Here is a 19,125-nt window from a genome sequence, read left to right as displayed (position 1 = left end):
TACTAATGATAATGTTATTCTTTCCACAATAAATAAGTAACTTTTTATTGAATTGTTATTGTATTTAAGTATATCTGTTATGAAACACATTCTGTAATTAAACAGTCAATGTAATTCTGAGAGACTGAGCGTGCAGGCTGAGGTTTTGTGGTCCGTATCCCTTGGTACCATGCCGAAACAGCCGAACGCATAAAAAAAAAAAAAAAAAATGTTACCGGACCGCGGCTAAATGTAAATAAATTTCAGACTACCGGAGATCGTTGGCTAAGCGCTCGAAATATGCAACAGAGTAACAACTTGTCAGTTAACAAAACAGGCACACTATAACTATGTTAATGTAACATCAGTTTAACTTAACGAACTGCATTTAAATGGTTATTCAAGGCTCAATCCTAGAAGTGAGGTCGTGATTCAACGATAACTTCCAGGGTTCCGTGATGCAATAAAGCGTAAGAAATAAAATAATGTGACATTTCTGTTTATCCATAATTCATAATAAAATGTACACCCATACAAGCGTAAGAAGATAAAAGGACAACAGGGCCTTCAGTACGAGTAAGAAGGCAAGAACTATTTGTGAAAGGGGTTTAAATTGATATAAATGTAACGATATGAAAAAACTGTTTGTTAGTTGTTAAAACAGAAGAAGCTCTTTGAGGGAACAAGATCCTTATCTTTAATGATTCTGACTTGTTCGGTCTTGTAGTACAGGTATGTGTGACTAGCAAATGTTGTACTTATACTGTTCTGAATAAGTGTCTACCGTTAATGTCGTCACCTGTAGATTCCTCACATATGTTTTTATGCTTTGTATTTTCTGTTCTAACAAGTTTAGGAAGTGTAGTGTATATTGTTCGAAAGTCAACAGACAGATCGCGTCTTGCTATTTGAACATTTCATTTAATTTATAATCTGCATCTTGTATTACGAAATCAGAGTTAATGTTGATATAATTACTTGAGATGACAATTAAGCTAACACTTTTGAGGTCAATCCACTTATCGATTAACTGTACGTTCTGCAACACCGACGGCCTGGAATAACAGGCGATCAGCAAGAATACTAATTTTATTTTTTAAAAATTAAATCACGATCAGACAAATCATTTAGTAACCAGACGATGAGTCTTAGATCTTGCTATCGCTTTCGTGGTGTGTCCTTTGAATGGCACCGCACATCACTGAACGTATTTCATGATCCCCACCATTTATATTTGCTCTTTATTGCAAAACAAAGGATACATTACAATTTTCTCACAACCGTCCTCGACACTAAATCTAGTGTAGACACCAGGTGGAGATAGATTCACAAAGAGTAAATATACGGTGCCTGAAATGCAATAAGTAATACTTGACTTGTTCCGAACAAAACGCAGTATATTTACCGTCACTGACAAAGACCTTGTGTTCCTTGTCGAGGTTTAGCGTATTTACTCTTAGAGATTAACAAGGAAAAATATCAACCACGTCCCTGAACGAGGGGTGAGGGGTAGTATTGTCACCTAGCTAAAGGCGGAAATTCGCACAACGCTCCATCAGGCTTATTCTTGTTTTGAATACTTTTACTACTTTTTCTGCAAGAAAAATTTACAATTTTGTTTTTTTCTGTGCCATAACGTTCCCTTTGACAGAACTGGTCAGCAGAAATAATGTCGCACAAGCTTTGTCGTTTGTATTCAATATTTGATTTCCAGTGACGCCAAACCCCCGTTCGACTTCCCAGTGGACATGACTCAAAAGCGATTTTCTCCATCCGGGTGATTTTCCCGTGGAGCTAATAATCGTGAAAGGGATTTGTATATGTACAAAAAAATGGCTCTGAGCACTATGGGACTTAACATCTATGGTCATCAGTCCCCTAGAACTTAGAACTACTTAAACCTAACTAACCTAAGGACAGCACACAACGCCCAGTCATCACGATGTATATAGACAGAACTGACACGAATACACGAGGTATATCTCCAGCTCTCAGAATCAGATCAGAGCAATAAGAGACAATATCCGTTTCGAAACACAATTGATACTCCATATACGTTCTAAATGTTGTTGGACGATCGGACACAAAGACAAAACCCATCTGTCACAGAATGTTTATTGATCCCACGGCATGTCTCTATGTCCGTTAGCGAACCCACAAAGCGTGGCAAAGTAGCATCACATTACCCAAGGTGGGAGACGACGAACTCCAGTAAGTTTCTCTAGTTTTATTGGAGCTTCGTCCCTCTACTTCATCCCTCTACCTTACTTGCTAATCAGTCTATGATGTTAAGCAAGTATTTGTAACTTTGTATGATTAGCTGCTGGAAGTACTCTGGTGCCATTGTTAATTAGATTTAACGGAGAAGATACAGAGAAGAACTGCTCGTGTTGTCATAAATTCGTTCAGTAAGTGCAAGAGTGCCATTACAAATGAGACGTTGTGTGTTACAAAGAAGTTTTACGTCAAATTAAGTCAAACATCGAAGGACACTGACGCAAAATGTTACTTTGCTACATGTACATCTCGCAAAATCACCACCACAGGAAAATAAGTGATGCTCGATTTCACACCGAGTACTAACGAAAGACAGTCAATCCCAGCAATGTTTGGTATAGAAAAAAGTAAACGTGGGAAACTCCAAATAGTGTGAAGAAAGTGTGGCATCAGCCAATTTTCTCGGTTATCTGTGAGGTTTATACACAGTCCAATAAAAGAGCGAAGCTCCCAGAAGACATGGTCGGATGACGATGTAACTTCGTACATGTAGGTCTACATGCCATCGGCGGACTGTAAATGATCAGACTTATAATTCTCTGTGACAGGTTGAACAGACACCAGAGTGCATTAGTATTGTTCACGTTTAATGTTGTTTCCAAGTCCGGTAAGGTATATACGGGGCGTAAGCAGCGTCAGATGTGAAGGAGATGCTGCGTACTCGATGGGAGAGCATTATTAGCACATACAGTTTGAAAGGGGCGTCATTATGGGCCTCCATTTGGCCAAATGGTTGAATCGTCCAATATTCTAATTTGTGTGGCTTTCAGATGTTACAGGGGCCCGATATTAGAGTGTGTGAGAAGGTGAGATTGGGCATAGTCGTCGTCAAGGCTTCAGTTAAGCGCGGCAGACAACCACAAGAGTGGAGCGACGTATTGTGAACCAAGCACTCGTAACACTTACATCTACATCTACATCTACATTTATACTCCGCAAGCCACCCAACGGTGTGTGGCGGAGGGCACTTCACGTGCCGCTGTCATTACCTCCCTTTTCTGTTATAGTCGCGTATGGTTCGCGGGAAGAACGACTGTCTGAAAGCCTCAGTGCGCGCTCGAATCTATCTAATTTTACATTCGTGATCTCCTCGGGAGGTATAAGTAGGGGGAAGCAATACATTCGATACCTCATCCAGAAACGCACCCTCTCGAAACCTGGCGAGCAAGCTACACCGCGATGCAGAGCGCCTCTCTTGCAGAGTCTGCCACTTGAGTTTGCTAAACATCTCCGTAACGATGTCACGGTTACCAAATAACCCTGTGACGAAACGCGCCGCTCTTCTTTGGATCTTCTCTATCTCCACCGTCAACCCGATCTGGTACGGATCCCACACTGATGAGCAATACTCAAGTATAGGTCGAACGAGTGTTTTGTAAGCAACCTCCTTTGTTGATGGACTACATTTTCTAAGGACTCTCCCAATGAATCTTAACCTGGTACCTGCCTTACCAACAATTTATTTTATATGATAATTCCACTTCAAATCGTTCCGCACGCATACTCCCAGATATTTTACAGAAGTAACTGCTACCAGTGTTTGTTCCGCTATCATATAATCATACAATAAAGGATCCTTCTTTCTATGTATTCGCAATACATTACATTTGACTATGTTAAGGGTCAGTTGCCACTCCCTGCACCAAGTGCCTATCCGCTGCAGATCTTCCTGCATTTCGCTACAATTTTCTAATGCTGCAATTTCTCTGTATACTACAGCATCATCCACGAAAAGCCGCATGGAACTTCCGACACTATCTACTAGGTCATTTATATATATTGTGAAAAGCAATGGTCCCATAGCACTCCCATGTGGCACACCAGAGGTTACTTCAACGTCTGTAGACGTCTCTCCATTGATAACAACATGCTGTGTTCTGTTTGCTAAAAACTCTTCAATCCAGCCACACAGCTGGTCTGATATTCCGTAGGCTCTTACTCTGTTTATCAGGCGACAGTGCGGAACTGTATCGACCGTCTTTCGGAAGTCAAGGAAAATGGCATCTACCTGGGAGCCTGTATCTAATATTTTCTGCGTCTCATGAACAAACAAAGCGAGTAGGGTCTCACACGATCGCTGTTTCCGGAATCCATGTTGATTCCTATAGAGTAGATTCTGTATTTTAAAAACGACATGATACTCGAGCAAAAAACATGTTCTAAAATTATACTACAGATCGACGTCAGAGATACGGGTCTATAGTTTTGCGCATCTGCTCGACGACCATTCTTGAAGACTGGGACTACCTGTGCTCTTTGCCAGTCATTTGGAACCTTCCGATCCTCTAGAGACTTGCGGTACACGGCTGTTAGAAGGGGGGTAAGTTCTTTCGCGTACTCTGTGTAGAATCGTATTGGTATCCCGTCAGGTCCAGTGGACTTTCTTTGTTGAGTGATTCGAGTTGCTTTTCTATTCCTTGGACACCTATTTCGATGTCAGCCATTTTTTAGTTTGTGCGAGGATTTAGAGAAGGAACTGCAGTGCGGTCTTCCTCTGTGAAACAGCTTTGGAAAAAGGTGTTTAGTATTTCAGCTTTATGCGTGTCATCCTCTGTTTCAATGGCATCATCATCCCGGAGAGTCTGGATATGCTGTTTCGAACCACTTACTGATTTAACGTAAGACCAGAACTTCCTGGGATTTTCTGTCATGTCGGTACATAGAATTTTACTTTCGAATTCACTGAACGCTTCAGCCGGCCGAAGTGGCCGTGCGGTTCTAGGAGCTGCAGTCTGGAACCGCGAGACCGCTACGGTCGCAGGTTCGAATCCTGCCTCGGGCATGGATGTGTGTGATGTCCTTAGGTTAGTTAGGTTTAACTAGTTCTAAGTTCTAGGGGACTAATGACGTCAGAAGTTGAGGCCCATAGTGCTCAGTGCCATTTGAACCATTTTTTGATCGCTTCACGCATAGCCCTCCTTACGCTAACTTTGACATCGTTTAGCTTCTGTTTGTCTGAGATGTTTTGGCTGCGTTTAAACTTGGAGTGAAGTTCTCTTTGCTTTCGCAGTAGTTTCCTAACTTTGTTGTTGAACCACGGTGGGTTTTTCCCGTCCCTCACAGTTTTACTCGGCACGTACCTGTCTAAAACGCATTTTACGATTGTCTTGAATTTTTTCCATAAACACTTAACATTGACAGTGAAATTTTCGTTTTGATCAGTTAGGTAGTCTGAAATCTGCCTTCTATTACTCTTGCTAAACAAATAAACCTTCCTCCCTTTCTTTATATTCCTATTAGCTTCCATTTTCCGGGATGCTGCAACGGCCTTATGATCACTGATTCCCTGTTCTGCACTTACAGAGTCGAAAAGTTCGGGTCTGTTTGTTATCAGTAGGTCCAAGATGTTATCACCACCAGTCGGTTCTCTGTTTAATTGGCTCTGAGCACTATGGGACTTAACTGCTCAGGTCATCAGTCCCCTAGAACTTAGAACTAGTTAAACTTAACTAAACCAAGGACATCACACACATCCATGCCCGAGGCAGGATTCGAACCTGCAACCGTAGCGGTCGCGCGGTTCCAGACTGAAGTGCCTAGAACCTCTCGGCCACATCGACCGGCTCTCTCTGTTTAATTGCTCGAGGAAATTTTCGGATAGTGCACTCAGTATAATGTCACTCGATGCGCTGTCCCTACCACCCGTCCTAAACATCTGAGTGTTCCAGTCTACATCTGGTAAATTGAAATCTCCACCTAAGTCTATAACATGCTGAGAAAATTTATGTGAAATGTATTCCAAATTTTCTCTCAGTTGTTCTGCCACTAATGCTGCTGAGTCGGGAGGTCGCTAAAAGGAGCCAATTATTAACCTAGCTCGGTTGTTGAGTGTAACCTGCACCCATAATAATTCACAGGAACTGTCCACTTCTACTTCACTACAGGATAAACTACTACTAACAGCGACAAACACGCCACCACCGGATGCATGCAATCTATCCTTCCTAAACACCGTCTGTGCCTTTGTAAAAATTTCGCCAGAATTTATCTCTGGCTTCTGCCAGCTTTCTGTACCTATAACGATTTCAGCTTCGGTGCTTTCTATCAGGGCTTGAAGTTCCGGTACTTTACCAATGCAGCTTCGACAGTTTACTATTACAGTACCGATTGCTGCTGGTCCCCGCATGTCCTGACTTTGCCCCGCACCCTTTGAGGTTGTTGCCCTTCCTGTGCTTGCCCGAGGCCATCTAACCTAAAAAACCGCCCAGTTCACGCCACACAACCTCTGCTACCCGTGTAGCCGCTTGCTGCGTGTAGTGGACTCCTGAGCTATCCAGCGGAACCCGAAACCCCACCATATGGCGCAAGTCGAGGAATCTGCAGCCCAAGCCCACACGGTCGCAGTACCGTCTCAGCCTCTGATTCAGACCCTCCACTCGGCTCTGTACCAATGGTCCGCAGTCAGTCCTGTCGACGATGTGCAGATGGTGAGCTCTGCTTTCATCCCGCTAGCGAGACTGGCAGTCTAAGACTATAACATGCTCATATTGCCCCATCACACGTTCGCTTGCTATCCGAGATCAGGTAATGAACTTGAGAATTAATTTTCATTGTGCAGCGGAGTGTGCACTGATATGAAACCTACTGGCCGATTAAACCTTTGTGCTGCACCGGAACTCGAACCCGGGCGCTTTGCCTTCCGCGAGCATGTGCTGTACCAGCTGAGATACCCGTGCACGACTCACGATCCATTCTCACAGCTTTGCTTCCGCATGTACCGCATCTCCTTTCCTCTAAACATCAGAAACCTTCTCCTGTATAGCTTGCGAGGCTAAACACCGTGGAAGAAAGGCTGTTCCGGAGACACGGCTTAGCCATAGTCTGGATCTGAGTCTTGGTCCATCACACAGTTTCAACCAGCCAGGAAATTTCATTGTTTTGTCATTCCGCACAACTGGTGTAAGACGTGTGTATATCTATTGTCTATTGTCAAACCTCAAGTTATAAAAGATGTTTATATTTTATTAACAGGATTAAGTAGGAATAATTAATATTTCTAATGGTGGAAATAATCGAAGTAGCAGGGAATGTGTGCACCAAAGTATTGTTGGCAAGAGAGACCGCACATTGATATACTTTTAAAAAGGGTGGGAGAGACAGCACATTTTAAGAAAAGAGCGGGAAAGACCGCGCGTTGATACATTTTGTAATAGTAGCAGGGATTGTCTGCACCAGAAAGCATTGTTGGCGGGGGAGACCGCACTTCAGCGTTCGTAGGAAGTCAATAGTAAGCGAGATGTAAAGCGAGTCGGTAGCAGGTCTGAAGCGAGAGGTTGAGAGGAGCGGTGTGCCTGCCAGCCACTAGCTATGATTTACAAGAGATTATAAACGGATGTACAGAGACATCAGCTAACAATTAAGAGGAACTAACATTATTGAATTAATTTTTTGAGAAACTCAGGACTACTGAAGGTACGTTTGCGCATTGCTAGTTGTAAGATTATAGTAAGAAGTAAGTCCAATTTGAACGTTTTTAAAATCATTTCATTCAGAATGTAATTAATTTTTGCCAGCAATATTGCATTACTGATTATAATCCATCTCAAAAACCATCAACGTAAAAATTCGCAAAATTTTTTGTTGTAAAAAAAAAGTTTAACTGCGAGTTACGTAACTTCAGTCAAATTAATTAAAGAATAACGTCAGCTTTGCTATTAAAGAATAACGTCAGCTTTGCTACTAAAGAATAACGTCAGCTTTGCTAATAAATACAGCAGCCCACCAGCAGCTAGTAGAGTATAGCAAAACAGAGTAAGTGTATTCTTTTCGCAGTTCAATGTAGCAGTCAGATGGCGATCCAATAATAGTAAAAAAGGTAAGGGACAGTTTTGGGTTATTGCAGGTAACGACTGAGGGCCACGACGACGACACATTCTGTGTTTCGTCGAAATAATCAGAAATTAACTTTTAATAAGCAGCATTTAAATTTGCATGCGAAGATTGAGAAAGCGAATTAATTTCAAAGGGAAGATTTCATTTATTATTATTAAGCAAGAGGTAGAAATCCTAAGGGGAGGTTTCATAGGTTGTTGTAAAAGGGAAGGTTGCGTAACAAAAGAGATATAGAGGATACGGGAAGGTTTCACTGGCACGAGAGTTGCAGCAGTCATACTGTGGAACTACAGTCCCGTACGCAAGCTACCTTAATGCCACGACACGAACGGCTGCATTTCGAATGATACCGTGAGCGGGAAGCATTGAGCTCCGATGAACGACATCGCATCACTTTCAGCCGTGAGCTGCAGCGCAGCACTAACACGGATGACCATTGGTGGTGACTATGATGAAGATCTTGGGAGAGATCTCTTCCTTCCACTGTTTTGTAGAGGATCAGAAGTATTACCCCTGGGTTCATGATGTGGTAAGCTGTCGAGTGTGACTTCATGTCATGCCAGGTAGTTCTTGACGGATGCATTTCAGCCTAATGGTACGACTCAGATATTTTGCTTCCTCATTTGATACCTCTCATATGATAATATCGTGGTGCCATTATTCGTAACGTTAATGCTCGTCCACACGTATCACAAGTCTCTATGAACTGTCTGTGTGATGGTGAGGTTTGCCTGTGACAAGCAAGGTCCATGATAGAACGTAAGTCAGAGCACTTCAGAGATCTCATTACTGCCAGTATCCAGAATATCAATGACCTGTTATAACAGTTGCGAGCTAGCTTGCGCTTCAAGAGAGAATATAACACGGTGTTATGACACCTGTCCCAACCGAATCAGTGCGTGAAACGAGGTAGAGGTGATGTGCCGTCATACTGATACGCAGGCTCATATTGCCATGTTCTTTGTAAATGTGACTCTGCATTGCAGTCACTAAAATAACATTACATAGTAATACATTTCTTTGCCTCTGTCATTCTTGGTGCTTCTCTCTCTCTCTTTTTTTTTTTTTTTTTTTTTTTTTTTTTTTTTTTTTTTGTCCGGCGGTGCAGGTACCGTATATAACTAATCTGATGCTTACAAATCTACTACCATCGCCTGTATAACTAGTGAGTTTTTGAACATACGACAGCTCGTAATCGGATCCGCAGATTCGACGCCGTTAAAATACACTACTGGCCATTAAAATTGCTACACCAAGAAGAAATGCACATGATAAACGGGTATTCATTGGACAAATATATTACACTAGAACTGACATGTGAGTACATTCTCACGCGATTTGGGTGCATAGATCCTGAGAAATCAGTACCCAGAACAACCACCTCTGGCCGGAATAACGGTCTTGATACGCCTGGGCATTGAGTCTAACAGAGCTTGCATGGCGTGTACAGCTACAGTTGCCCATGCAGCTGCAACACGATACCACAGATCATCAAGATTAGTGACTGGCGTATTGTGACGGAGCCAGTTGCTCGGCCACCATCGACCAGACGTTTTCGATTGGTAAGAGATCTGGAGAATGTGTTGGTCAGGGCAGCAGTCGAACATTTTCTGCATCCAGAAATGCCCGTACAGGACCTGCAATATGCGGTCGTCCATTATCCTGTTGAAATGAAGGGATTCGCAGGGATCGAATGAAGGGTAGAGCCACGGGTCGTAACACATCTGAGATCTAACGTCCGCTGTTCAAAGTGCCGTCAATGCGAACAAGAGGTGACCGAGACATGTAACCAGTGGCACCCCATACCATCACGCTGAGTGATACGCCAGTATGGCGATGACGAATACACGTTTCCAATGTGCCTTCACCGTGTTGTCGCCAAACACGAATGCGACCATCATGATGCTGTAAATAGAATCTGGATTTATCCGAAAAAATGACGTTTTGCCATTCGTGCACCCAGATTTGTCGTTGAGTACTGTGATGCAGCGTCAAGAGTAACCGCAGCCATGGTCTCCGAGCTGATAGTCCATGCTGCTGCAAACGTCGTCGAACTGTTCGTGCAGATGGTTGTTGTCTTGCAAACGTCCCCATCTGTTCACTCAGGGATGGAGACGTGGCTGCACGATCCGTTACAGCAATGCGGATAAGATGCTTGTCATCCCGACTGCTAGTGATGCGAGGCCGTTGGGATCGAGCACGGCGTTCCGTATTACCCTTCTGAACCCACCGATTCCATATTCTGGTAAGAATCAGTGGATCTCGACCAACGCAAGCAGCAATGTCACGATACGATAAACCACAATAACGATAGGCTACAATCCGACCTTTATCAAAGTCGGAAACGTTATGGTACGCATTTCTCCTCCTTACACGAGGCATCACAACAACGTTTCACCAGGTAACGCCGGTCAACTGCTGTTTGTGTATGAGAACTCGGTTGGAAACTTTCCTCACGTCGGCACATTGCAGGTGTCGCCACCGGCGCCAACGTTGTGTGAATGCTCTGAGAAGCTAATCATTTGCATATCACACCATCTTCATCCGCTAGGCCAAATTTCGCGTCTGTTGCACGTCATCTTCGTGGTGTAGCAATTTTAATGGCCAGTAGTGTAGATAAATCGCAGCGAATCGAACGTAATTTATAATGTTTTTGTAGCAGGGAAAGTATTTATTTCTTTTTTAAGTACGAAAATAACGATGTTGCCAAATATAATGCCTGTGTTTGCTTTCAGTGATATTTAATATGGTACAGAATACTATTTTAAGTTACTGGACAGCCAGTGTTTTGACGGCTACGGCGCTATGCAAAACTGTCTCGTCCTTTTGGACGGCAGTGTGGTGCGCGTCTACGTGACAGCCTCGCTGCCTCGTGGACTCCCACAAAAAATCGTCTCACATCACGCCAGCTGTCCTCCGAGTAGCTTAGTCAATGAATGCGTTGCAGATGGCATGGAAATAAGAGAACGTTTGACTTCAGGACTTTGTTAGGTATAGTCTACCGGCGCGGGGGAGGGGGGGAGGTGGGGGCGGTGCGGTCAGAAGCGCCTTGCAACGGTTCGCGCGCCTACCTCCGTCGAAGGTTCGAGTCCTCCCTGGGGCATGGGTGTATGTGTTGTCCTTAGCTAAACTTACTTTAAGTATCGTGTAAGCCTAGGGACCGATGAACTAAGTAGTTTGGTCCCAGAGCAACTTGCTGCAAATCTTTTTAGTCAGAATGTAAACATCCTAAAAACCCCAACCCCTGGGTGGTGAGTTAAACGCGGGAGGCGGGTGGAAAGGTTAAACTTTAATTTTTCATTTATATCTTCAAAAAGATGTACTGTAGAAAAAATGTTCTGACTAGAAATGAAAGCTAATTCAATTTCCTATAAAACTGCCTCGATACATATTAGTCGAATTCCAACGGTTTTCGAGATATACGTTACCGAAAATCTGTGACTTCGAGAACATCCTTTCTATCTCACCATTTTCGTTTCAAACATTTGCTTCTAGTGGGTCCTACGATCTTCTCTCAGAAAAATTGTCACACACTAAGTTGTACAGCACTAAATTTCCTTCAGTTTGATATGAAGTTTTGCCATTTTTTTTTCAACCAATAAAGCGTTATAGGATTTCTGAGATGTGTCCTCAATTTCGATGTTCCTCTAGAAATGGGTATATAGACAGCCTGTTGCTTATTAATTGCTGTAACCTGCTGTCATGATGAGTAACAACACCTGAACAAGGGAAATAAGACAACTGCAGTTGTAACATAGCTCTTTTTTTTTATAATTCCAGCTTGTATTATATTATTACGAATCACATAATAAAAGTATAGAAAGTATAGAATTTCAAAAATGAAAAAAAGTATATTCAGGGCAATATTAGCGTTTTTTGAGATCGAATGGTCGAGGCTCATTCATCTTCGTCAACAGTGGAGACATCTTCCAACGAGACTGATAGAAAATCGATGTCGTCGCCGTGACCTTCTTCCTGAATTAATATTGCGTTACCGTTGTTAGAACTGCTCTCGCCATTCAGGTATGTGGCAGAGCAGCTTAACGATGCTTTTCTGCAACCACTCCTGCCAGTGTCACATCCTTTCATGCATCGGCAAAAAATCGTCTTCAAGATTTCGCCAGGGGAAGCATCCAACCATGAGAGCTTCATAGCAAGTTGGTCATTCCTCCCTTTCAAATCCCAATTGAGCATCCCACCATCTCTTTCCTACCCCAAATCACAGATGTACTTGATGGTACCTCCGGAATGCATGCTGCTTAACAGCTTCTTCAGTTGAGGGGAGAGTTGTTTAGAGTTCTGGCTTCATGTTTCCAGCTGCTTTGGTAAATGATTTGTAGCAGAACTGTGTGAGGGATTTTCCTATGCCTGGAGCGCAATACCATTGTCTCGGTGGAGTCTAGGGAAGAAAAACCTCTGAAAAATACTTCTGATGCTGGACTTCTGGTACATTTTTACAATGGCTACAGCCTCTGAAAGCACGTATGAATAACAAATGGACATTGTGCTTCATATTCAACTCCTGCAACTGTTGGGAGGAATATACACTTCACTTTTCCTCTTCCAAGTTTTGCCAGTAGAATGTGGCGATCAGTTAGCATTTTGGCTACCGAGAGAACAGCGAAATCGACATCCTCTCCCCAGCAACCGAGCAATTTTGCGATTTGTTAAATGCTGCCTTCAGAATATCTGCGTCAGCGTGACCCAAAGCTTGAAGCTATAGTTATAAAAAAGTACTTGGTTCAGTTACTGTGGTTCAGTTAGAGCTACCTTGTTTCTGTTATAGAAGTGTTGTTATTGAACTTGATGGCAAGTTATAGCTGTTAAAACGTATCAGGCTCTCAATTTACTCATTTCTAGACCACCATCGAAACTGTGCGTGCATCTTACAAATTCAATAATTTTTGATTGGTTTCAGATAAAGTGGAAGGGATGTGTATCAAATTGAAAGAAATTTAATACGCTGCAACTTGGTGTGCAACAATTGTTCTGAGAAACGTTCGTGGGAGGCACTAGAAACAAATGTTTGACAAAAATAGTAAGGTGAAAGAGATTTTTTCCAAAGTAATCGAATTTCAGTACGTGTGTCTCAAAAACCGTTGGGAACTTGACAAATATGTATCGAGGCAGTTTTACAGGAAATTTAATTAGTTATCATTTCTCCAGAATGAAATTTTCGCTCTGCAACTAAGTGTGGGCTGATATGAAACTTTTAGGCAAATTAAAACTGTGTGTCCCTGACCAAGACACTAAATCGGGACTTTTGCCATTCGCAGGCAATGCTACATTTCCACCTCCCTACTGCCTTTAACTTACCTCCCAGGGGAGGGGACTTTTAGTATGTTAGTCTCCTGACTATTCCTAACAAGATTCTGAAGTCAAGATTTCTCTAATATTTCATGCACTCTGCACCCTTGGTTTGAGCACATATTGATTGTACTACAGTGAACTAAACCTTTTTATCACTCAGTCGCCCATTGGCATTTAATAGCTGTTACGACAACACTTTGGCACAGACAACGTACTGCCACCCAGCGAAGAGAACTGGCGGAAAACACAGGCGGCTGTCTTCTATAAAGAGGGCATTGGAAAGTCAGTACAACTCCGCGACAAACGCTTAAGTCGAGGCGGCAACTATGTGGAGAAGTATCTGGAAGGAGTGGCAGAGTGTTGCAGAGAAAATATTTTTGATTTTCACTGTGGTTTGCATTTCGCGACCGATCTGACCTTGCTTTCCCAATAGCCCTTGTAGTTCTACACAATTAGATTTAATAAAAGTTTTTGCGTTGTTTATCACAGCTGTGGTGATGCTGTAGTTGAAGTTTGCAGAAAGATAGATGGATAGGCCCTTCACGTCTCCTTTGATATGGAATTAATGTATTACTACCTCGTTGCCTGTGGTAGCCATTTTCGTTGATATAGTGCTGGCTCCATTATAATGTCATACATTTCAAACAACTTCTGGATAATAATTAAAACTTTAACAAAAACCAGTATTATATTGTTAGTTGCTTTAAAAATACTTATTACTTCATTTTTTAAACAGCTCGTCAATGACATCTATAGCTCAAAAATCGATTTTAAGGTCAGAGTTCATTCGATAATTTTTTACAAAATTTTAATCAAATTTAAGCAGTTACATTACAAATTGTAATAGGTTCTGCTATCTGCGTCACTTACGATGGAGACCACATGACCATTCCGTTTCATATTTCTACAAATTGTTACACCCAGGTATTTGTATGATTTCACTTGTTCCAGCTGTGGCTATAGTCTGCGACAGCACGTATGGCCTCTGAGCCGGCGATGCGCAGTACACAGCTTTGTAGCTAGCCAATCAGCGATCAGTATACTCGTATTTCCGCGTTCCGTGCTGTGTAAACTTAAGTCATATTTCAACGTTCTATCGTGTCTTACATGGGTGAAACTACGCTTGACTGATTTCTTTGGTATTTTATGTGTCCTGTGAGTTTTCTAGTAATGGTTGAAACAGCTCTACGAAGCCAAGTGTTCCACAAATAGGCAAGGCATCTTATTTTTGAAGCCTACTCGTTCTTTAAACGTTTGGCAGACGGAGTCGAGCTGGTCTACGGCGTCGCCAAAGTGCAGGAACGTAATGTAGTTGCTGGCTATGCACTTTAATCCGAGTTGACACCGCAACATACTTTTCGAGCTGCGCGGTCGGAGGTCATCACCGCCGTCGCCGACTATAACTTATATTTAGTTATTGGATTCTATACTTTTGCCATTTCTGAAGGGTACAGTTGGCGAATTCTGAATATTTACAACAAATTGTCAATCTGGGCATCGCTTTGACATCTAACCAGATATGACTGAATATTTGACAGTGTTTTCGCATAATAAATCATTACAGATAAGCACGATCTACAAAATGTTTCAGTTTACAAGTAGGCAGACAATTAATATTTAACATGAAGAGAAAACGTGCTAACACACTTCTCTCTGGTTCAGATGAACTTAGTACTCCAGTTGCCGACGACTCTGTACGCAAGATAAATGCTGCGTCCTGGGTACTTATAAAACCTCATTCCACTCACAACTTTGTTTCTATAGAAAACAGATCGCACTCCGTTATTGAGCGTTTAATGGCTGGTATCGAGTCAAATGAAAGGAGGGGGTGAGTATTGTACCTGGATGATAGCGTACCTAGGAGCGCATAATGTCTCCTGGTCGGTGTTTGAATCTAGTCCTCTATTTTAGAATCGAATGAAGGAATGCGTACAGGAGACCGTTATAAACAGTTTCAGGGATTTTATACTGTTTTTGTTCTTGTGAGACATGAGGTTGTGTTTCCTGCAGCATATGTATGAGGGTAAGTCAATTATTATCCGCAAAGTAGTTACAAAATTTTATTGTAATCAAATAGGACACTTAAAAGAACATCATTTTTCGACGTACTCTACTTGCGTTTCAACGCAATTGATCCATCATTGTGCAAGCTTCCCGATGCCCTCATAAAAGAAGGTTCTCGGTTGAGCTGCAAGCCAGGAATGCACCGCTTCTTTCACTGTTTCGTGCGAGGCAAATCGACGGCCCCTTAATGCCTGTTTGACTGGACCAAACAAGTGATAGTCAGAAGAGGCAAGATCGAGACTACATGGAGAATGATCCAGTACTTCACGTTTGAGTTTCTGGAGCGTTTCAGCAGTGTGGGCAGCAGTATGCGGACGGGCGTTGTCGTGCTACACAACACAACACCTTTTGACAGCAATCCGCGGCGTTTGCTTCGAACTGCAGGCTTTAGCCTGGCAGTGAGCAGCTGATTGTAGCGTACACTGTTTATTGTTGTGCCCCTTTCCCCATAATGTTCCAGTACTGGACCTTGTGCGTCCCAAAAAACCGTAAGCACCAGTTTTCCTGCGGACGGTTGGGTCTTCAACTTTTTCTTGCACGGCGAATTTGAATGTTTTCATTCCATACTCTGCCCATTTCCTCTCCGGTTCGTAATGATGGATCCATGTTTCGACACCAGTAATGTTCCTGACTACGAAGTTGTCCCCTTCGTTACCATAGCGATCCAAATGTTTCTTTGCAGACGTCCAAGCACGTTTTTTTATGCAACTGTGTGAGTTATTTTGGGACCAATCTTACACAAACTTTATTAAACCCAAGCCTGATGTAGATTATTTCGCAGGCAGAACTGTGACTAATTTGCAGATGATGTGCCACTTCGTCAATAGTAAATCGTCTGTCTAAGAGAATCATTTCACGTGAACGCTCAATGGTGTCTTCATTTGTGGCGGTAAGCCTTCATCTTGCGTAACACTTGTGCGACAATTTCGGAATTTTTCAATCCATTTGTAGACACTCCGTTGTGGCAAAACACTGTTCCCGTACTGTACCGAAAGTCTTCGATGAATTTCGTCCCCTAATACACCTTCCGACCACAAAAAACGGATCACTGAACGTTGCTCTTCTTTGGTGCAAATAGACAGCGGAGCGACCATGATTAACAGCACGACAGCGATAACGAAACTAACCTAGCAGCTTGAATATTGCAAAGATATAACAACAAATAAACAAAGCATGCTCCATCAACGTAAAACGACAGTACTACCAAAATAAACAAAAATATAACGAAATACCAGATAATAATTGCCTTACTCTCGTATATACTACAAATTATAGTTATTTAAGAACTGTATAATATAGTAAAGTTAATTTGAGGGCTTGGTTAATTTTCCTGTCACAAAATTTCATGGTAAATAAAATTCTAGATGTTTTTAAAAGTAGTTATATCAGCGGAAAAATGCGCCAGACAGAATAGGTTCTTCTTCAAAAGGCTGACAGGAAAGTTGAGAACCAGTTGCCTCAATCCTCTTCCCGTCTTCATCACAAAGGGAATATTCGCTCTCCTTTTACACAGAACGTTCCATATCACTTTACCCAGTCTCTTCATAATCAGCATCTCCCTCTCACAGCCGCCATATTTATATACCTCTCACTCACTGTCTCATTTTCCTCCATTGATTTACAGTATATTCCTCTGCCACTGCCTCCTCTCTCGCTCCTACTGCATCCTTTTTTTTTCTTTCTTTCACACAGCCTCTACGTCCATCATACCTCAACAGCCCAAAATTTATTGGGGGGGGGGGGGGCGAGGGGGGTGCAACTTATTTATCCCTTACATAAAAATGTATAAAATTTCGGTCCAAAATGCCCCCCACCCTGCACCTAAAGTTTCGCTGGCCTCCCCCTTCCAGAGCCTTTGTGTGGTCACCACTCACCTGAATTTGTCATTTTCATTGTGTATTCTCTCCTTTGCTCCCACCGCTTCTATCTCTCTCTCTCTCTCTCTCTCTATTTCCATATTTCCCCTCTTTCGGCTCCCACTGCTATTGTCTTCATCCATATCTCTTTCTCTGCAACTTTTTCTCTTCCACCATCACTGTCACCACTTTTTTTTTCTGCCGCACTGGCACTGTCTCCACTCTTTTCCACGATCATCGTCTCCCTGCTTCTCTCTTTCAGCACAAAAAGGCGCGTAAAAGTTTCGCATGGCAAAATTTTCCAGGAGGACGGCAGAATGAGGACTTAGACAGCTGGTTCCCTACTTTTCTGTCAGAGCCATTTGAATAGGAGTGTATTCGTCTGTTTTGTGCTCCAACAGGAGTATTTTTCCGCAAGTTCTTTTCTTTTCCCTCCTACAGCAGAATGTGCTGCTTACATAAAAACAATCCTATTTGTCAGTAGAGTTTTTACAGATTATTTATAGTCATTTATATTTATACTTTGGCGCATGTAAACAACATATTAGTATGCACAAAACAGATTAACACAAAATCGTTTGCCTTACATTTTTCTGGATACTTTGTACATCAGTAGAAATTTACCGACAACGAACATCTTTTGACTTGTACCTTGGAAGAGTAAAACTGTTATTAGAAATATTTCACTTCATTTGCATTTATTCCAGTTTTATATAATTTGTGGCAGCATTTTAAGTTTCTTATAGACATGTTAAAACCCTTTTCAGATCAATTTTGTCGCTGTCATACCACTCTGGAATTTTTTTTTATACTCATTAAATGTCAGTACTACAGAGACAGCCGTTCACAAAGTTTTATTAGTGAAAAAAATCTGACTCAAAATATAGCTGGCGGACCTCATAACCCATCACATGTGTTCAGAACGTCAGTTAAAACCGCTTTTACGCGTCTGACAAGACATTACATTTATGTTTTGTGAACGTAACTACGGTAAATTTCAACCCCTCGATCTTGATAGTGGATAACGCTACCCAAGAAAGTTTCAAGGTTCCCCAAGAACTTAATCTTAAGAATAAGTATAAAAATTTGGACGATTTGCCGTGAACAGAAATTACAGAAGTGACCATCCCAAAAACTGACAATTTTGGTACTCAAAAATCACTGCTTTTCAGATGTATCTTGATAACGGAAAAATAGCGTTTCCAGAGGACGCGCCAAAAAATTTCGAGTTAAAATTGGAGTCATATCGTATGGCTAGATATTGAGATAATTGCGGCACACTGTGCAAATACGGCTAGAACAGGTTTTTGCAGTTTTCTGCATAAGTATTGTCAGTTTGAATCTCTCGATCTCGGTAACAGAAAATGATAACGAAAAATGTTTAAGAGTTCCCTGAATATATTATTTTAAGGAGATATCGCAAAAATTTCGTCGATCTGTCAAGAATAGAAATTATAGAAGGGGCCATACCAATAATTCGTACTTTTCGTACCCAAATATAGTGGTTTTCCGCTGTTTTCTCAGAAACCGCTCATGAACAAAGGCAGCTTTTGTAATTCGCATGTATGTGTTTGGAGCTTACGGACGCCCAACGGAAAGGTTATCAGCGTGCTTACGTACGTTAAAAGAAAAGTACGTGGATAAAATAAGAAAAAGTTAAGATACGCACTGAAGCAACGATGAAATACTAAAATGTGCAATACAGGAGATTAAAACACAAGTAAAATGATAAACACACTAAAAGAAAGGAAAGCCGTGTTGCGGCTCGCGTGGGTGCCGTAGGTAGGTTCACATTGTGTAATAGAGA

The sequence above is a fragment of the Schistocerca americana genome, chromosome 4 (genome assembly GCF_021461395.2).
Source record: "Schistocerca americana isolate TAMUIC-IGC-003095 chromosome 4, iqSchAmer2.1, whole genome shotgun sequence".
Classification (NCBI taxonomy): Eukaryota; Metazoa; Arthropoda; class Insecta; order Orthoptera; family Acrididae; genus Schistocerca; species Schistocerca americana.
Note: the sequence above shows the minus strand (reverse complement) of the source record.